The sequence below is a fragment of the Stenella coeruleoalba genome (assembly GCF_951394435.1).
Source record: "Stenella coeruleoalba genome assembly, chromosome: 2".
Lineage (NCBI taxonomy): Eukaryota > Metazoa > Chordata > Mammalia > Artiodactyla > Delphinidae > Stenella > Stenella coeruleoalba.
In genome coordinates, this window is record NC_137147.1 from 144363884 (window position 1) to 144386045 (window position 22162).

Sequence of the window (22162 nt, forward strand, 5' to 3'; positions counted from 1 at the left end):
TGTCGTATCTTTATCAATGCCGAGTACTTGGTGTGCCCAATTAAAACTCTGAGAACAGAGGAATTGGAGGCTAGAGACACCCATCGGATCAATCATAGAACTTTCCACCTCAAGGTTAAGGGTCCCTGACGTCCGTCCCCTCCCTCTTCCAGGCCAGTCAGCAGGCTGCTCACCTCCTCTTTCTCCCTGCTTTTGGCACCCCTCCAGACTTTTGACAAAAACACAGATGTCACACCCTCTGTTGCTACAGAGGACCAAGCTCACCTTGCTTTTGTGATCATCCAGATGCTTCTGTGCTCATCCAGGTGCTTTGGCTGCTTTTGTTGCTACCACCGTTGTTATTGTGAATAAAGCTTCCAATTATTGGTTGATTATTGGGCATCCAACATTGTTCATCCATGGGCATGGCCTCATTTAATCCACACAACAGCCAACAAGGTAAATACTATCATCCCATTTTTCAGATGAAGACGTTGAAGCTTACATAGGCTGAGTCATCAGGATCACAGAGCTAATAAACGGAAAATGAAATCACAGGCTGATTCCAAAGCTCATGCTCTTAACACTATGCTAATTAGAGACTATTTTCCATCCCCAGAAAGAGGAGAGGGGTGTAAAAGAATGGCTAACTTTCCCTAGGCCTACAGTTCTGTTGTTGTTGTTTTTGCGGTACGCGGGCCTCTCACTGTTGTGGCCTCTCCCGTTGCGGAGCACAGGCTCCAGACGCGCAGGCTCAGCGGCCATGGCTCACGGGCCTAGCCGCTCCGCGGATCTTCCCGGACCGGGGCACGAACCCGTGTCCCCTGCATTGGCAGGCGGACTCTCAACCACTGCGCCACCAGGGAAGCCCTGTTGTTGTTTGTGTGTCTCGTAAATAGAGACCACCATAAAGTGGAACCCCTTGCTGTCTGGGCCATTCGTCTTCCATAAGGGGGCCCTCAAGGCGCGCGCTTGCTTGCGTGCGTGTGTGAGCGCGTGCCTACACGCACTTCTAAATGTAGAAGTCCACAGGTAGAGGACTGTCAGGTAAGACTCTGCCCTCAGCACACACGGCTCCTGCCTCACCTCTGACACTCATCAGCCCGTTCTCTTGAGCAACCCACTTCCCCTCTCTGGGCATGTTTCCTCACCTGTAAAATAGCGGTAACAAACCTTAGGTTACAGTCACCAAGCACATTCAATGAGATCCCAAGTGGCATGTGCCCAGCAGAGTGCCTAACTAAAGCAGAGCTCGAAAAAAAACGGTAGCCCTTCCGGCATGCCGCAGCACTGGAGGAAGCGTCCCCCAGGCGGGCGGGGAACTGGAGAGAAAATGGCGGGTGGGGGGCGGGGCCTAGCGTCAGCGCGTGCGCACGCCATGGGGGACGGCGCGCCGCAAGGCTCAGCCCTCCTGCTGGAAATTAACCCGTTGTTCTGAGGGCTTTGGCGTAAAGTTTGCCCTCCCTGCCTCGGTTTCCCCATCCCCTCGCCCAGGGTGCTGGCCGGCTCCCCCCACACTCTCCACCCTGCTCCTTCTTGTGCCCACCGCCCTCAGCTAAAAAGAAGATCCTGTTCCTTGCCCGCAACACAGGCCAGAGCCACGTGTGCTGGGCTACAGGTGGTCTCCGAGACCCTGGCGGGCTTCTGGTCCAAGAAATTTGGACACCTGTGCTGTGAACCACTTTCTCTTAGGAAACCTAGAATCAAGGGCCTTCCTGACGCCCTCTCCCTGCCAAGGACGCACGCGGCGCGCGCGTGCGCGCGCGCGCACACACACACACACACACACACACACACACGCAGAGACAAACACGCAGACTCAAACACAGACACATACAGATGCACAGACTCAGGCACTGGCTCGCTCCCAACCCCCAGGCCCAGCCTAATGCCTGTCGGTCCCACCCCTGCAGCTCTGCCTCCTTGGTCTAATAAGGGTAGGTGAGAAAGGGTCCTGAGATTCCAGAGAGATTCGCATTGCGCTCCTTCTAAGGCCTTTCAGTCGAACGTTCAGCTCTGGGCAAGCGTCCGGGGCCAGGAACCCCAAGGCTGAGTCATGGGTTCCTCAGCCCCAAGTCTCATTTCTAGCCCAGTCCAGATCCCGGGCCTTTCAAAAAACTCACAGGTCGTCCCTCTGAGTCAGCAAAGGTTCCCACAGAAACTCCATTTGGTGTGGATTTAATCACAGGGTGTTTTTAAAGCCTCATCTGGAGGTAATTTGGAATTTAAATTACCAGGATGAGGATATTTTTACCAGAAGAAGGGCTTGGAATAGTTATATCCTGTCAGTTATTGATCAACCATTTCCAAAAGATTAAAAAAATAGTAAGACCTATTTTACCAAATATGTTAGAAAAATTCCCTCAGGATTTGGTCATTATTAGCGTAACTGATATAAATTGTTCCACAACACTTAGGAATGTGTTCCATGACACATTTCACGAATTTTCTAAATCAAATTAAATCATACTTAGACCCCCACCTACCAGGACCTCAGATAATTCAATCCCAGCCACTTTTCAGGGCCCTTCACTCTCCTTCCACGCAGAACTCCGAGTACTTCAGGATTCCCGAAACTTGGCAAAGGGCACCAGGTCTGTGATGGTCACTGCTGAGTTGCCTATGGTCCAAGCCCTAGTAGACCAGTTAGAGGCTGCTGTTGCTGCCCACAGCAACATCTCCAAACCAAGGGCCCCCAGACATTTCTTCCCCCTTCTTAGGCCCTCCCCAAAGGCCCTGCCACCTCCAGAGTGCCTGGTGGAGGCCCAGCACTCAAGGGTCCTGCCAGCCTTTAATGACCTCTGGGCCCCAGGGCCCCTCCCCAGCCCTCTCCACCTCTAACAAGTAGTGCTAAGTCTCCAGACCCTTAGAAAATCTAAGGCCTCTAACTCTTCCCTGGGGCAAGAGAAGCCCAGCCCTCCAAAACACAGGGGCCTCTGGAGAGGAAGAGGGGAAAATACCTCACATTCTTTTCCAGTGAGCCTGCAGAAGAAAAACAGACATGGTTAATTTCTCAATCACAGTAGTCCCTGACTTAGGCAATAATTACCTGATTTACCTAGTAATCCACACTCTGTGGGGAGTAGATAGAGCTGTGGGCCCAAAACAGAAACAAAAACAAAAACCCTTCTTTAATAAAGGTTATGAAATCTCTTTGCTTCTGTAATTTTCAGGGTCTCTCTAGAATACTCCTGTTTGGACAGAGATGGGGTCAAACCACACAGACACCATCTAGTTGCTTGGTGTCCAGTAGCTTGCTCTTCTTCATGGAAGAACTGTACCCCATATGAGGACTGATGAGGTTGAGATAAGACGTGCCACTGAAACTCAAGTAAACATGGGCTAGCTTCGACTTGCACCCAACACCATATAACACAGTAGAGTTTGTGGTTAAGAGGAATGGCTGTGGAATTAAACAGACCAGAGTATGAGTTCTGGCTCCATCCCTTTTTGGCTGTGTGACTTCAGGCAAGTTACTTCACCTCTCTGAGACTCAATTTCTCTAAAATGGAGGTGATAAAGTGCCTCATAGGATTATGTGAAAGTTAAATGACAGCCAAGACACTGATGTAAGTTCATGCTGGGAGGAATACCCTCTGCTTCAAACATATAACAATGATATATGATACATAAAGAGAAAATTAAAATGATACAGCCACATTCAAAAAACACTATTAACATCTCTATAGACAAGGCTGCATTCTATATACCTCCTCTGAGGGTCTGTAGTGGGTCCCTTTGCTCATGGTGGTGATCAGCTTTCCATTCAGCCCCCTCCTCTACTCTTCCTGGAATCATTTCCTAAAATAAGCTGCCAACAAGCCCTTATCTCAGACTCTGCTTTGTGGGGGGAGTCTAGGCAAGCTGGAAAGGAAAATAACAATGAAGCAAAGAAAAGGGGTGGTAAATAGAAAACTAAATATGGCAGAAATAAGTTAAAATATATTAGTCATTATAATAAATGTAAACAGATAACCTATTAAAAGATAGACTTGCAGATTAGATAAAAAATGAACAAAGTTTATCAGAAGTATACCTAAAGCAAAACCACAAAGAAAGATTGAAAATAAAAAGTTAGAAAAAGATATACCCATCCAATGCAAACCAAAAATAAACGTGTGGTTATGGATTGAGTTGTGTCCCCCAAAACAATATGTTGAAGTTCTAACCCTCAGCCCCTCAGAATGTGACCTTATTTGGAAATAGTCATTGCAGATGTAATTAGTTAAGATGAGGTCATACTGGAGTAGGATGGATCCTTAATCCAATATGATTGGTGTCCTTATGAGAAGAGAGACACACAGACACATAGAAAGATGGCCATGTGGTTGTGGAGACCCAGATTGGAGTTATGCTGCCACAAGCCAAGGGATGTCAAGGGTTACCTGAAGCTGGAAGAGGCAAGGAGGGATCCTCTCCTACAGGATTAGGAGGGAGCACAGCCCTACTAATACCTTGTTACTGACATTTAGCCTCCAGAAACATGAGAAAATAAATTTCTGTGGTTTGAGTCACCCAGTTTGTGGTAATTTGTTATGGCAGCCTTGGGAAACAAATACATATGCCTAGCAATATTTCTATCAGACCAAATAAAATTTAAGCCTAAAGTATACATCATAAAAGCAACATCCCATCAAGAATATATAATGAGGGGCTTCCATGGTGGCACAGTGGTTAAGAATCCACCTGCCAGTGCAGGGAACATGGGTTCGAGCCCTGGTCCGGGAAGATCTCACATGCCAAGGAGCAACTAAGCCCATGCACCACAACTACTAAGCCTGCGTACCACAACTACTGACACCCTTGCACCTAGAGCCCGTGCTCCACAACAAGAGAAGCCACCACAATGAGAAGCCTGTGCACCACAACAAAGAGTAGCCCCCACTCGCCACAACTAGAGAAAGCCTGCGTGCAGAAATGAAGACCCAGCACAGCCAAAAAAAAAAAAAAGAACATACAATGATTATGAATTTGTATGCACTTAACATGACTAAATTATAAAGAGAAGTTGATTAATTCATATTCTCAGTAGAATATTTTCAATATACTTTTATCAGGATCTGATGGATCAAGTAGATAAAAAAGGATAAAAGTTATGTAAGATATGAAGAGCTAATTTAGTTAACCTGATCCAGTATAGATGTGTAGAAGCCTGCATCTGAAAAAAGAATATATATCCTTTTCAAGCACACATTGATCACTTTAGCAAAGGAAGCCTCAACAAATTTTAAATAGCTTGTAGTATACAAATCATATTTTCTATCCATAATACCGTTAAATTAGAAATAAAAATACCCCTAAATATATTGTGGATTAAAGATAAAGTCTTAATAAAAATTACAAAACAGTTAGACTTGAAAAACTATGAAAAAAATACATAACAAAACTTGTGAGATGCAGATAAAGCAGTACCTAGAGGTAAATTTATAGCTTTGAAGTACCCTTTGGGAAAACAAGATAGAACATAAATGAATTAAAATTTTAATACAAGAAGCTAGAAAAAGAAAATAAATGAGATATTGCAGTTAAAGTCCTTTGCATAATGCTTGCCACATAATAAGTACTCAACAGAAGGAAGTATTTAATAAATGGAAATTGTAGTTGTTGTTATTCTATCAATAACTTCCAATTAAAAGAGCTTGTCTTTATAGGATTAAGTAAAACTTTCACAAGAAATTTGTGATTTATAATAAGTGTATATTTGATCAACATCCCTCTTACTGGCACGGAGCTCCCTTGGAATTTCCTGTAATGAGAGCAGTACAAGTGTCTTGAATGAGGTGACTTTTGGGAAGCACGTAGGTCACTGAAGGATGGGGACTTGTCACCAGAGGAATCAGTGTGTGATTACAGAGTTAGAACCTTTAGCCCTCTCTGGGGAGGGGAGAGCAGCTGAAGATTGAGTTCAATCACCAAAGGCCAATAATTCAATCTATCATGCCCATGTAATGAAGCTTCCATAAAAACCCAAAAAGATAGGGTTTAGAGAGCTTCCAGTTTGGTGAACATGCAGAGGTACAGGGAGAGTGGCAAGCTTGGGGAGGGCATGGAAGCTCTGAGCCCTTTCCCACATACCCTGCCCTGTGCTCCTCTTTCACCTGGCTGTTCCTGAAGTATATCCTCTTATAATAAACTGGTAATCTAGTAAGTTAATGTTTCTCTGAGTTCTGTGAGCCATTCTAGCAAATTAATTAACCCAAGGATGGAGTCATTGGACTCTCCAGTGTATAGCCTGTTGGTCAGAAGCACAGGTGACAACCTAGACGTGCAATTGACGTCTGAAGTGGTGGTGGTGGGGAAACAGTCTTGTAGGACTAAGACCTTAACAAGGGTAATCTGATGTTATCTCCAGGTAGAAAGTGTCAGAATTGAGTTGAATTGTAGGACACCCAGCTGGTGTTGGGGAATCGTTTGATGTGGGAAAAAAAACCACACACTGGAACTGGCGTCAGAATCTTACAACTATGGCACACCAAACAGAGATATCTCTGTGCCTGGAACTTCAGAAATTAAATTTTATAGTTTTTCATAGTCTAAATATATTCCAGAAAGGGAAATTCTCTGGCCAGGGTTGGTCTCCTCTGCCTCTATTAACTATAATTCACTTTTTAGCCACTGAATGGACTAGAGCCTGAACTCAGCAGTGACAGGATATGCATCAGTCAGGAAGCCAGGCCCCTGATGGAGCTGCCCTCTGAAGGACCTTAATAGCATCCAGGGAGTTCCACCATCAATCCTACTCTTGGAAAGAAACAAGGACTTAAATAATTAGAGAAAAAACTAATCTGGAGGTGGAGTCAAGATGGCAGTGTGGGAAGACTCTGAGTTAGCATCTCCCTACCACTGGCGGGGGACTCTGACACCCAAGGAGACAGGAGGAACCCCAAAGTGAACTGGTAGGACGTAGGGGGACTGAGGGGGGAGGAGAAGTGGACACCAGACAGGTTTGGCGCCCCTGAGGCCAGGGAGATCAGGAGGGGCCCTCAGGGAGGAACAGGAGAGGAGCGGAGGGTGATCGCCTGGCCCACTCGTGAATGGGGAGCCTGCTGAGCTCCCAGGCTGATCCCCTGATTTCCAAACCCCCTTCAGGCCACATGGGTCCTTGGGGACATAGGAATGAGGCCAAGGAGAGAACAGGAGAGGCAGGTGGGAGGGGCCCTCCAGGAGAAGCAGAAGAGGAGCAGAGGGCTATTGCCCCACCCACTCGAGCCCAGGAAGCCTGCTGGGATCCCAGGTGAGGTCCCTGGCCCTCTGAGACCAGGGGTGGAGGGCATGCCTGGGCCCCTTCTGTTCCTTGAGCCTAAGCCCCACCCCACACAGCCCCCAGGGCCTTTTCCAGCCCTGTGGGTCCTGAGCATTGGCTCTGCCCACCGCCCAAACCTTGTCCTTGCTTAGGCCCCGCTCTCCACAGCCAAGGCCTTTCCCCCCCTTGTTTTTTCTTTTCCCTCCTCCTCTTTTTTACTATTGTGGTACTGATATACCTTCCAGTTGTTGATTCATCTATATTTTAATTTTTATATTCTTCCTAACATATCTGTTAGTTTCTTAGTCTAATTTTATTGTTTACTTTGTTTTGTTTTGTTTTTTTTGCAGCCCCAGGCAGCTTGTAGGATCTTGGTTCATGAGCCCGGGGTCAGGCCAAAGCTCCTGCGGTGGGAGCTCTGAGTCCAAACCACGGGACTAACAGACAACCTCAGACCCCAGGGAATATTCATCAGAGAGGTCTCATGGAGTTCCTCATCTCAGCACCAAGACCCAGCTCTACCCAATAGCCTACAAACTCCAGTGTTGGAAGCCTCAGGCCAAACAACCAGTAAGATAGGAACACAATCCCACTCATAAAAAACAAAAAATAAGATGAGATGGCAAAATAATATGTCACAGATGAAGGAGCAAGGTAAAAACCTACAAGACCAAATAAATGAAGAGGAAATAGGCAATCTACCTGAAAAAGAATTCAGAGTAATGATAGTAAAGATGATCCAGAATCTCGGAAATAGAATGGAGGCATAGACTGAGAAAATACAAGAAATGTTTAACAAAGATATAGAAGAACTAAAGAACAAACAAACAGAGATGAACAACACAATAACTAAAATGAAAAATACACTAGAAGGAATCAATAACAAAATAACTGAGGCAGAAAAATGCATAAGTGAGCTGGAAGACAAAAAGGTGGAAATAACTGCTGAGGAGCAGAATAAAGAAAAAAGAATGAAAAGAATTGAAGACAATCTCAGAGACCTCTGGGACAACACTAAAAGCACCAACATTAGAATTATAGGAGTCCCAGAAGAAGAGAAAAAGAAAGGGTCTGAGAAAATATTTGAAAAGATTATAGTTGAAAACTTCCCTGACATGGGAAAGGAAATAGTCACCCAAGTCCAGGAAGCACAGAGTCCCATACAGGATAAACCCTAGGAAAAACACACCAAGGCACACAGTAATCAAACTAACAAAAAATTAAATTCAAAGAAAAAATATTAAAAGCAGCAAGGGAAAAACAAAAAATAACATACAAAGGAATCCCCATAAGGTTATCAGCTGATTTTTCAGTGGAAACTCTTCAGACCAGAAGGAAGTGGCAGGGTATACTTTCTCTTTCAACCAGAAAGAGAAAGAGAAAAACCTACAACCAAGATCACTCTACCCAGAAAGAATCTCATTCAGATTCAATGGAGAAGTCAAAAGCTTTTCAGACAAGCAAAAGCTAAGAGAATTCAGCACCACAAAACCAGCTTTACAACAAATGCTGAAGAAACTTCCCTAAGCGGGAAACACAAGAGATGAAAAGACCCACAAAAACAAACCCAAAACAATTAAGACAATAGTAATAGGAACATACTTATCGATAATAACCTTGAGTGTAAATGGATTAAAGGCCCCAACCAAAAGACACAGACTGGCTGAATGGATACAAAAACAAGACCCATATATATGCTGTCTACAAGAGACCCACTTCAGACCTAAGGACACATACAGACTGAAAGTGAAGGGATGGAAAAAGATATTCCATGCAAACGGAAATCAAAAGAAAGCTGGAGTAGCAATACTCATATCAGATAAAATAGACTTTAAAATAAAGACTGTTACAAGAGATAAGGAGGGACACTACATAATGATCAAAGGATCAATCCAAGAAGAAGTTATAACAGCTATAAATGTTTATGCACCCAATACAGAAGCAGCTCAATACATAAGGCAAATGCTAACAACCATGAAAGGAGAAACCGACAGTAACACAATAACACAATTTAACACTTACACTTTAACCCCACTTACATCAATGGACTTTAACACTTTAACCCCACTTACACCAATGGACAGATCATCCAAACAGAAAATAAATAAGGAAACACAAGCTTTAAATGACACAATAGTCTAGATAGATCTCATTGATATTTACAGAACATTCCAGCCGAAAGTGGCAGAATACACTTTCTTCTCGAGTGCACATGGAACATTCTCCAGGATAGATCACATCATGGGTCACAAATAAAGCCTCAGAAAATTTAAGAAAATTGAAATCATATCAAGCATCTTTTCTGACCACAACACTATGAGATTGGAAATCAATTACAGGAAAAAACCTGTAAAAAACACAAATACATGGAGGCTAAATAGTGCGCTACTAAATAACCAAGAGATCACTGAAGAAATCAAAGAGGAAATCAAAAAATACCTGGAAACAAATGACAATGAAAACACGATGACCCAAAACTTACAGGATGCAGCAAAAGCAGTTCTAAGAGGGAAGTTTATAGCAATACAATCTCACATCAAGACACAAGAAAAATCTCAAATAAACAATCTAACCCTACACTTAAAACAGCTAGACAAAGAAGAACAAAGAAAACCCAAAGTCAGTAGAAGGAAAGAAATCATAAAGATCAAAGCAGAAATAAATGAAATAGAAATGAAGAAAACAATAGCAAAGATCAATAAAACTAAAAGCTGGTTCTTTGAGAAGATAAACAAAATTGATAAACCCTTAGCCAGACTCATCAAGAAAAAAAGGGAGAGGATGCAAATCAGTAAAATAGAAATGAAAAAGGAGAAATCACAACTGACACAGCAGAAATACAAAGGATTATAAGAGACTACTACAAACAACTATAGGCCAATAAAAGGGACAACCACGAAGAAATGGACAAATTCTTGGAAAGGTACAATTTTCCAAGACTGAACCAGGAAGAATTAGAAAGTATAAACAGACCTATCACAAGTAATGGAATTGAAACCATAATTTAAAATCTTCCAACAAACAAAAGTCCAGGACCAGATGGCTTCAAAGGCAATTTCTATCAAACATTTAGAGAAGAGCTAACACCCATCCTTCTCAAACACTTCCAAAATATTTCAGAGGGAGAAACACTCCCAAATTCATTCTACGAAGCCACCATCACCCCGATACCAAAACCAGAAAAAGATAAAAAATATAGACCAATATCACTGATAAACATAGATGCAAAAATCCTGAACAAAATACTAGCAAAGAGAATCCAACAGCACATTAAAAGGATCATACACCATGATCAAGTGGGATTTATCCCAGGGATGCAAAGATTCTTCAATATATGCAAATCAATGTGATACACCACATTAGTAAATTAAGGAATAAAAACCATATGCTCATCTCAACAGATGCAGAAAAAGCTTTTGACAAAATTCAACACCGATTTATGATAAAAAAAAACTCTCCAGAAAATGGGCATAGAGGGAACCTACCTCAACATAATAAAGGCCATGTATGACAAACCCACAGCAGGCATCATACTCAATGGTGAAAAACTGAAAGCATTTCCACTAAGATCAGGAACAAGACAAGGATGTCCACTCTCACCACTCTTATTCAACATAGTTTTGGAAGTCCTAGCCACAGTAATCAGAGAAGAAAAAGTAATACAAATTGGAAAAGAAGTAGTAAAATGGTCACTGTTTGCTGATGACATGATACTATACATAGAAAATCCTAAAGATGCCACCAGAAAACTACTAGAACTAATCAATGAATTTAGTAAGGTTGCAGGATACAAAATTAGTGCATAGAAATCTCTGGCATTCCTATACACTAACAACGAAAAATCAGAAAGAGAAATTAAGGAAACACTCCCATTTACCACTGCAACAAAAAGAATAAAATACCTAGGAATAAACCTGCCTAAGGAGGCAAAAAACTTGAACTCAAAAAACTATAAAACACTGATGAAAGAAATCAAAGATGACATAAACAGACAGAGAAATATACAATGTTCTTGGATTGGAAGACTCAGTATTGTGAAAATGACTATACTACCTAAAGCAATCTACGGATTCAATGCAATCCTTATCAAACTACCAATGGCATTCTTCACAGAATTACAACAAAAAATTTTACAGTTTGTATGGAAACACAAAAGACCCTGAATAGCCAAAGCAATCTTGAGAAAAAAAAATGAGCTGGAGGAATCAGGCTCCCTGACTACAAAGTATACCACAAAGCTACAGTAATCAAGACAGTATGGTACTGGCACAAAAACAGAAATATAGATCAATGGTACAGGATAAAATGCCCAGAGATAAACCCATAGACATATGGGCACCTAATTTATGACAAAGGAGGCAAGAACATACAATGGAGAAAAGACAGCCTCTTTGATAAGCGGTGATGGGAAAACTGGACAGCTACATGTAAAAGAATGAAATTAGAACACTACCTAATACTATACACAAAAATAAACTCCAAATGGATTAAAGACTTAAATGTAAAACTAGACACTACAAAACTCTTAGAGGAAAACATAGGAAAAACACTCTTTGACGTAAACCACAGCAAGATCCTTTTTGACCCATCTCCTAGAGTAATGGAAATAAAAACAAAAATATACAAATGGGACCTAATTAGACTTAAAAGCTTTTGCACACCAAAGGAAACCATAAACAAGACGAAAAGACACCCTCAGAATGGCATAAAATATTTGAAAAATGAAACAACAAAGGATTAATTTCCAAAATATACAAACAACTCATGGAGCTCAATACCAAAAAAACAAACAATCCAGTTAAAAAATGGGTGGAAGACCTAAATAGACATTTCACCAAGGAAGACATACAAATGGCCAAGAGGCACATGAAAAGATGCTCAACATCACTAATTATTAGAGAAATGCAAATCAGAACTATAGTGAGGTATCACCTCACGCTGGTCAGAATGGCCATTATCAAAAAATCTAGAAACAATAAATGCTGGACTGGGTGTGGTGAAAAGGGAACCCTCCTGCACTGTTGGTGGGAATGAAATTGATACAACCACTATGGAAAACAGTATGGAGGTTCCTTAAAAAACTAAAAATAGAACTACCATATGACCCAGCAGTCCCACTACTGGGCATATACCCTGAGAAAACCATAATTCAAAAAGAGTCATGTACCACAATGTTCATTGCAGCACTATTTACAATAGCCAGGACATGGAAGCAACCTAAGCGTCTATCGACAGATGGATGGATAAAGAATGTGTGGCACATATATACAATGGAATATTACTCAGCCATAAAAGGAAATATGAATTTTCTTTTTTTGTACATTTATTTTTTTATTTTTTTAAATTGTTGCCCTGTAGAGCAACAGCAGAACTGATTTCCTCTGTTTCAGCACAATAGAGAACCGTCACTAAAACCACCAGCTGGAAAAGTGCACGATGCCACAGGGAGCATGTGGTTTCCCTCCTCATTCCGGGGGTCCCCAGGCACCAAGGAAGGCAAGGAGGGGGATCCCAAACATCACTCTCCTTTGCAACCTGGGAGATAGTCGGGGAATAACTGGCTGTCTGCAAAGGGCCCCATCAGGGCCTCCAGGAGCCGACTTCCCACACCCCATCCCTTCCCAGCTGCCAACTCTGTCTGAACTGTAGACAAAGCAGCCAGTTGTAACTGAAATGAGAGGGTATAGACTATCTGAGGTTGTTTCCAATTAGTTTTTCAAGCAGTCCTACAGAGGTGGTTGGGTTTTAAAGTGCTACTTTGTACATTAGGTAATCATCACTTTCAGTCTCTCTGAGCAGAATGTCCACAGCATCTTCTCTTGGGTCCCCTGGGCAGGAAATTCAGAAGTCCCCATTTTGGGGTAATCCAGAACCATTATCCTTCCCTGTCAACGTTGCTGATAAAAGTTGTACATCATTAGGTCTTGGGGTAACTGAATGTGGCAGCAGACTCTTACGGTGTTTACTTTAAAAAAAAGTTATAAAGTCATGAGAATGTCAGAGTAAATTGTTCCTAGTGAAATGCCTTCCCTGTACCAGCTCCATCTCCAGTAACGCTTTTCCACATAGAGGTTTGTGCAAAAGCTTGTCAAGGCAGTAAATGACCTCAGTTTGTTTCAATGGGAGGAAGGTTGTTTCAGCTGAATTCATAAGCAATCAGAGGGAAATCAGGGAGGCCCACTGGAAAACTGCCCTGATGAGCAGGTGTAAACCATCATGATCTAAACCCATTAGTATTAATGCAGAAAACATATCCCAGACTCCCCTTTCCCTCAGTAGTTCATGAAACTCAGATACACATAAGTGGAAGACTTCAGCATTACTGCAAACCCTGGGCACACCTCTGTAAACCGTAGATAAAGAACCCCTCCACCAGAAGCTCAGAAAACCGGAGTAGGATGGAGTTTTGGAAATGAGAACAATGCCCTCGGGCTCCGGGCCAACTCCAAGCCTCACCTCTTGCTGTTCTACCTTCTAGGACACTATCCTTCCCCTCTTCCCACTTGGCCAGCACCTAGTCATTCTCAAGGACCAGCTCAAGTCCTGAGAATTAATCTTGGGATCAGTCTTGGAAGGACCTGAAGTGTCACCTAGTTCTATAATCTACTCCCTTCTATAATTTAGAGCAAGAGTCTGAACATCATTGGTGACTGGAGACTCACTGCCTCCTGAGATAACCCATTCTAGCTCCAGATAGCTTTATTTTACTAATATATACTATTTATTGTGTATTAACTTATGCCTGACAACTGTCACATAATGTAATTCTTGTAACAACTTTATGAGGGCTGTATCTTCGTTATCTTACCCCATTGTACAGACTTGAAGATCACGTCAGAGGGAGGCCAATGACCTGGTCACAGGCCGAGGAAGCGGCAGAGCCAGGGTGTCTAACTCCAAAGACAGCGCCCTTTGACACCGCACTGCACCCTCAAGGACCTCCTAACATACGGAATTTCTCACGTGCCATGGTTTCACTCAAGGCAGAGTTGTAGGGTTGTACACAGTTGTCAAATTTCCTCCAAGAATTCTCAGTGCTTAGGTCTGTTCTATACAATGTAGCAGGTAATGACCTAGACTTACAAGTTTCCATTGGTCACCATTGTGGGAATTTAGTTTCACTCTCCAGTGAAAGTGTAAGTTCCTGGAAAGTGGGAACTTATTTTGTATGTTTAATCTTTGTGTATCTAATTTTCAAGACTTTTTGTTTCTTTTTGAGAATGCAGCCTGGACAGCACGGAGCACGTGCCAAGTGCTGACTGCACTTCTGATGGACTGAGTGGCAGTGAAGAGAGTATCAGACCAGGAGTCTGGCATCCCAGATTCTGGTTCCAGCTCTGCCACCAGCAGAGTCCTTCCCCCTCTCTGGCCTCAGTTTCCCCACGTGAACCAGATGATATGTTGAGGTGTGCCCCAACCTCTCTTTGATGCTCGCCAGCTAAGTGCTAGAGCTTTCCCAGGCCAAAGGACCGGTGGGCAAGTCCAGGGAGACTGAGCCCATCACTCAGACTGAATCATGCCCTCAGGCACCTACCCAGGAAGCGAAGATGGTCCCCCAGAGCACACAGCTGGATGGGGAGCTGGGAAGAACTCATGGGGTGTGAGCTAACTTCTGTAGGCACCCTGATCTATTTGTCCCTTACACTCTCTCGGGTGCAAACAAGGAGAACTCTTGCATGATTCAGTCTTTCAGTCTCTAACCTTTTCAGAACTTTCTCAATATTTAGCAAAATGGTTTCACACAGCATTAATGAGAATCTCCAGAAATTTCCCTGTGAAATCCCTCATCAGCTGACTCACCAAGGAAGTTAGGAAGCTGGACTGGGTTCAGCCTTCACCACTGTGTTGGGGAATTTTTCATTCATTTGTTCATGTATTTCACAAACTGTGTGTGTGTGTGTGTATGTGTGTGTGTGTGTGGTGGGGCGCATCATGTCCTAGGCACTGTGCTGAGTTGTGTCTTGGTCATCTACAACGATGAATAAGACTGGACACAGTTCCTGTTCACAAGGGGCTTATAGTCTCACTGGTGATGAAAATATTAAGCAAAGAATCACACAACACTACGATTAAAATTTGTGGTAAGTGCCATAAAGAAAAAAATACACAGGGTGCTAATAGGGAGCCCTACCTTAGCCTGAGGGTGAGGTGGGATCAGAGAGGGCTTCCTGGAGGAAGAGGCATTTAAGCTTAGACCTGAAACATTCAGGAAAGGGGAAGGGGTGGGGGGTGAGGAAAGGTGGCTCCAAGGAGGGATGATATGTGGTCTGATCCACAATATGCTGTGGTGGGTTAGGATCGGACTCATAATCCCAGCTGTGGCCCTCACCGGCTGTGAAACTTCATGTGAGTCACCTACCCTCTCTGGGCCTCAAGGCTTTTGGTATTCTTTGTTTTTTGTCTGTTTTGTTTTTTCCCACCTGTAAAATGGAGATCTGCTACCTCAAGCAAATGTTGTGATGCTCAGACGAAAGCAATGGCTAAGATATCACCCCCCAAAATACTTCTATGTGAATAAATATGATATCCTTATCATTGCCCTTGAAATTCACTGCATCTGTGAAAATGAGATTGTCTGCGGGAGAACTTCAATTGACATTTAGAAAAATTATGAGCGGAATGGGTTTTCCTTATTTGAATTCTCCACTTTAAATGCAATATACCCAGATTATGTACAGACACATGAGGGGGATACAGAGGGACTGGGAAACCTGGTCCCAGATGACCTTGAGAGGGAAAAGCCAACAGACGAGTGATGGGAGAAAGGGGCTTATTAAACAAGCCTCACCGACAGTCCCTCTCCCTTCTTTTCCAGATGCGCCTCCAAATGCTTCGCCAAGAATTCTAATGAGAAACAGACTCTCCCTCCTTCACCTGCAGATTTCTAAGCAGAGATATTGCTGCCACTTCTGCTCAGCATCCAAGAGTGGTTTGTCTCCAATTCCCCCTCGTAGGACTCGGGGCTTTGAGAGTTGGAGAAAACAGTTCAGACTTTTCCTTCCTTTATACTTCGGCAAAAAAGCACCCAGTCAAAAAACGAAAGGGAGAAAAGCCAGGGCATTTGGTGGAGTGTTGGGGCCAGCCACCCACCAGAAGCCCTGCTAGTTAAGTAGCCAAACCCGTAAGTTGAAAGGAAGCAGAGGGATCCTGGCTTGCACAGAGAAATGTTTACTCTGTCGTGGTAATGGCCATGTTTGCGGTCCCCACTCACCCACCCACCCACAAGCTCCAGTGTGGGTCAGTGAATCTATTGTGGAAAAAGGAAAGCCAAGGCAAGACCTTAGCCAGAAAAATGTAGAAGTGGGTTTTGTCCCCTCAACCTGATGCAGAATTTATAAAAGAGATTTGCCAACTACTACCATCTTGGATTGGGGATGTTTCCTAATTGCATAGGGTTCTAAGACAAGCGTGATCTCTGCTTTTTGCCTTTTTGGCCAGAAATCCAGGCCTGCCTCTCTTCTCCACCACCAGCCCTTGTCTCCCTGGGGCCTGTTTCAATCTGTCTTGTTTGTTTCCTCTGCTTCCCACAGCTTTTGCCTGCCTGCTCGGCCTGCAGAGCCAGGATGGGGGTTCTTTCTGCCGGGCACTCCCTCCAAGAAGCCAGCACAGACCCTCAGCCCCTCTTTCTGGGTTTATATATAATTGTAGAAAGATCACACTTTTCTATTTCCCATGTCATGCTGTCTCTTAAAAAAAAATCCTTATTTTTTAAAACTTTCCCTTATTAAGGGCAATCAGGATATTGGTTTGCTAAGAAAGAGTTGAGCTGTAATCAGCCTCAGTGGTGGGAAAAACCAGTTCTTGACTTCCTTTTGGATCTGCCATCCGATCATTCACTCCCACAGCACCCAACTCCTTTCCATGAGAGCACGGTGCTCTTTGAACCGACTTTCATCCACAGCCAAGTCTGCCAAGACAAACCCTCCATGCGGGACTCCATCCGGGAGGGACTCCCCTCAAAGCCTCTTGTTGGAATAGCGGGCCGTGTGTCAAATGAACGCGCAGAGGCTAAACGCTACCTGGGAAACCATTTCTACGATAAAGGTCCATGCAGAAGAAAAGCCGGAAGCAAAACTGGATGTTTCATGTGCTCGAAAGTATGGAACCCAGACATTATATTAAAAATAAAAATGCTTGCTTAAAAACAAGAAAGGCTGAAAGAAAGGATTCCAAGATGGGCTACAGCTGTGAGGGTAGTTGAGTGGGATGAGAATGAGCTTTGGGCCAGGCCACCTGCCTCCAGGTGGGAGCTCTGAGCAAATCACAGGAGCCTCAGTGTTCTTGTCTGAAAATAGGGGTAGTGCTTCTCCTCTCTGGGGGTTCTTGCGAGGATTAAATGAAGTGATGATACGAGAGTTCTAGCAACACATTTCCTCGGCCTCAAGTTGACTACTATTCTGCAATTTCTAAACGTTCCGTTATGTACATTTTATCCTTATTATGGGAAAAAGTAAACTTATAATAACAACAACAATGTGACCCAAGTTATAGGGACAATTCAAACCAGGTAATGTTACCCAGAATTGGATATCATACCTAGTGTGGGAAAACTTCTACAGGCATCCTAAAGCTTTAGTAATAACTGGTCTAAAAATGCAATTACTTTACCGTGCCAATAACCCAACCACAGGCTCGATCTGTCACGGTGGAGAGAAGGTTTCATTTCTTTGTAAGTATGGCTACTCCAGGGAGCACATTTCAGGGATACTATTGCCTTCCACAGAGATGCAAGGAACTTGGCTTTCTGCTTTGAAAGATGCCCCAGCAGGCCCAGTGCCTCTGAAAAGTGAGCGCTCCCCTTCCCTGCCCTCCCATATCCTCTGAAATGGCAACATTCTTCTCATCAAACTTTTTCATTAGCATCCTTTTGCAACCCATTAAGTCCTTAACAGCAGCTTTGAGGAGTCCCACCTGTTTCCCATCAAGATTTCAACTGTAAGCCAGCACAAACATGTGTGATAAGTTGATGCTAAAATACCATGACACACTCCTTGGATTTACTAGCATTTAATAAATGAAGGAGAAAGCTTTGCCTTTTATAGCCCTGAGCCTCCCAGGCCCAAAGCAGACATAGCAGTTGCTTCCTGCTAAGCATTCATTACCCATTGCTTCCAGATCCAAGAACCAGGCCCCTCTGGTCCCTGTGCTATAAGGGTAGGAGTACCCACCTCTTTAGGAATAGCAGGCCCAGTGTTCTCAGCCCCGAATGTAGCTCACATCAACCGGGTAGTTGTGTAAGAAGTACCCAGGGTCAGGCCCCAGCCCTAGAGATTCCGATTTAATTGCTCTTTGGAGGACAGACTCAGGTAGTCATAATTTTTAACAGCTCCTCAAAGGCCTATCATGTGTAGACAGATCGGGGTCTGCTGAAAACAATTTGGACCATAAGCAGTATAGTATAGTGGGAAGAACATGGACTTTGGAGATAGAAAGTATCTTTCTGTGGAAAGATTACACTTTTCTATTTCCCATGTCATGCTGTCTCTTAAAAAAAAATCCTTATTTTTTAAAACTTTCCCTTATTAAGGGCAATCAGGATATTGGTTAAGCAGCTGGGTGGAGTGAAATAGATGTTACTAGAAGCCAGAAGCCCTGAGTGGCCGGGTGAGCGCACCTCCATGCCACAATCAGCCTCAGAATCCCATACCTGCCGGGGAAAGCCCTCCAGGAGTGACGGCGTTGTTGGTTGGAGGGTCTGCTGAGCTGTTCCGTGACACTCACTTATAAGGTCTTTTCTGACAACTCAAGTGTTCACAAAAGCACCAGGTTTGGATTCACCACCTGAAAAGAATAAACTGTGTTATGTTCGGCAAGTTTCTTACATTCTTTGAGCCTGTTTCTTCATTTCAAAACTGGGGTTAATAATATCTATCTCATAAGGCTGATCTAAAGATGTAAAGATCAGATGAAATAATATATGTAAACCGCAGAGTACGGGATCGTAGACACGGCAGTTGATCGTGTTAAGTACCGTTATTAATGAGCTGAACGTCAACAGCTCTTTCCTTAGAATCAAGGTTCCTTAGGAGAATGTAGTAACTCCACCATCTTGTGGAGATAACAAAGCCTCTCTTCAAAGCAAAGGGCCTGTCATCTAAAGGTGGATACAACATTGTGCTAGAGATTCTAGTCAACATAACAGAGCAAGAAGAAGAAATAAAACACATAGAGTGCAAAAGAAAATATAAAACTGTCTCAGTTTGCAGATGGCATGAGTGTCTAGGTAGAAAATCCAAGGACTCTTAAAGAATGCTATTAGAACTAAGTTTAGCAAGATTGGAGAACACCAGGTCGATGTACAAAAACCAATTATATTTCTATATGCTAGCAATGAGCAACTGAAATTTTAAGTTTAAAAAGCAGTACCAGGCTTCCCTGGTGGCGCAGTGGTTAAGAATCCACCTGCCAATGCAGGGGACACGGGTTCGAGCCCTGGTCTGGGAAGATCCCACATGCCACAGAGCAACGAAGCCCATGTGCCACAACTACTGAGCCCATGTGCAACAACTACTGAGTTGTGTGCCACAACTACTGAAGCCTGCGCGCCTAGAGCCTGTGCTCTGCAACAAGAGAAGCCACCGCAATGAGAAGCTCATGCACCGCAACGAAGACCCAATGCAGCCAAAAATAAATAAGTAAAAATAGAATTAAGAAAAAAAAGGGCTTCCCTGGTGGCACAGTGGTTGAGAGTCCGCCTGCCAATGCAGGGGACATGGGTTCATGCCCCGGTCCGGGAAGATCCCACATGCCGCGGAGCAGCTGGGCCTGTGAGCCATGGCCGCTGAGCCTGCACGTCCGGAGCCTGTGCTCCGCAACGGGAGAGGCCACAACAGTGAGAGGCCCGCGTACCACAAAAGATAAAAAAATATAGCAGTACCATTTACAGCAACAAAGCAACAAAAACCATGAACTTAGGTTTAAATTTTACAGAATATGTGCAGGACCTGTATGCTGAAATCTAAAAATCACTAACAAAAGAAATTAAAGAAAATCGAAACAAATTAAGCAGACTGAAGGACTAAATACTGTTAAGATATCAATTTTCCCCAAATTGATTGAGTCAATATAATCCCAATCAAAATCTCAGCAGACTTTTTGTAGAAATCAACAAACTGATGCTAAGAGTTGTATGGAAAAACAAAGGACATAGAATAGTCAAAACAACTCTGAAAAACAAATGAAGTTTGAGGATTCATATTATCTTATTTCAATACTTACTATGGAACTAGAGTAATCAAGACCAAGTGGTATTGGTGAATGGGATGAAGAAGGGAGCCCAGAAACAGACTCACACATATATGGTCAATTGATTTTTGACGAAGGTACAAAAACAATTTAATGGAGAAAGAACAGGTTTTCCAACAAACTGTGTTGATTGACCCTCGATCCATATTCCATACTTTGTACAAAAACTAACTCAAAATGCACCATAGACATAAATGTAAAACCTAAAACTATAAAACTCCTAGAAGAAAACATAGGAGAAGAATCTTCGTGATATTGGGTTAGACAAAAATTTATTAGATACGACACCAAAGCACAATCCATGAAAGAAAATGGATAAATCAGACTTCACCACAATAAAAAAACCTTCTGCTCTGCAAAAAACACTGCTAAGAAAATGAAAAGACAAACCACGGTCTAGGAGAACATTATTGCAAAACGCATCTGACAAAGGGCTTATTATGTTCAGAATATATAACGAACTCTCAAAATTCAATAAGAACACAAACAACCCAATTTTTAAAAATGGGCAAAATATTTGAACAGGCAGCTTACCAAAGAACATATATAGATGGCAAATGAGCGCATGTAAATATGCTCAGCGTTATTAGTTATTAGGGAAATTCAAATAGAAACCACTATACACCTATTAGAATAGCTAAAATTTTAAGAATTGACAATATCATGCCCTGGTTGGGATGGAGAGCAGCTACAATCCTCATATATTACTGGTGGAAATGCAAAATGGTACAGCCACTTTGGGAAACAATCTGTTAGCTTATAAAGTTAAATAAGCACTTACCATTTGACCCAGCAATCCTACTTCTAGGTATTTATCCAAGAGAAATCGAAACTTATTTTCACATAGAAACCCATACACAAATATTTATAGTGGTTTTATTCAAAATCACCAAATGTGGAACAACCCAAGTGTCCATCAACTGGCCAATGAATAAACAAACTGTAGTACATCCATGCAATGAAATACTACTCAGCATTAAGAAAGGAAAAATCAACTACAGATACACACTATAACACGGATGAATCTCAGATGCATTTTACTAAGTGAAAGAAGCTAGGCACAAAATTCAACAATTTGTAGGATTCTATTTATGTGGCATTCTGTAAAAGGGAGACTTACAGGGACAAAGAATAGATTAGTGGTTGCCAGAGGCTAGAAGTAGGAAGAAAGGATGACTACATATAGTGACATAAGGGAAGTTTGAGGGGTAATGTAATTATTCTATGTCTTGATTGTGGTGGTGGTTATATGAATGTATGTGTTTTTCAAAACTCATACAACAAAAAGTGTGAATTTCACCTTATATAAATTATTTTTAAAATGTTGTGGCATCTTTGAACTAAAGAAATATGGAATCTCATTGATAGGTGGATTGGCTTGACGCAAAGGTAGGAGCGGTGGGTGAGAGCGATTCCTCCCCAAGGTCAACCACAAAGTTAAGTGAACTGTGTTGAGTAAATTAGACCAGTGGTTTCAAACCCGGGTCATTGAAGCCCTGGGGATTTATTTAAAAAAGGTAGTGACTGAGACCATGGAGTTATTTCCACATTTCAAAAAAAGGCCTAAGAAAAATCATGTTTTACCTCAGTAAAATCTCACGTTCTTTTGCTTTTGGCTGGAGTTCTCTTTTTCTGCAGGTCATACTTAATTCACAGAGAATTAAAAAATCCAACCTGTAGCTTGGTGGATAAACG

The 22162-nt window shown here is 42.7% G+C and overlaps 2 long non-coding RNA genes across 2 annotated transcripts in view; both read right to left on the bottom strand.

Moving 5' to 3' along the window:
• LOC307181990 overlaps nt 1–1284 on the bottom strand; it is a 112782-nt gene extending 111498 nt beyond the window's left edge. Inside the window, exons 1-2 of the long non-coding RNA XR_013827092.1 lie at nt 1131–1284; nt 265–511 (exon numbers count right to left, since the gene is read on the bottom strand). This is a non-coding gene — a long non-coding RNA (uncharacterized lncRNA). The remainder of the gene's footprint in view (nt 1–264; nt 512–1130) is intronic.
• A 1279-nt stretch (nt 1285–2563) lies between these two features.
• LOC307181992 lies at nt 2564–19036 on the bottom strand. Its single transcript, XR_013827094.1, has 3 exons — nt 18870–19036; nt 2940–2961; nt 2564–2613 (listed from the first exon to the last, which is right to left on the bottom strand). It is a non-coding gene; the product is annotated as an uncharacterized lncRNA (long non-coding RNA).
• Between the last annotated feature and the right edge of the window lie 3126 nt (nt 19037–22162).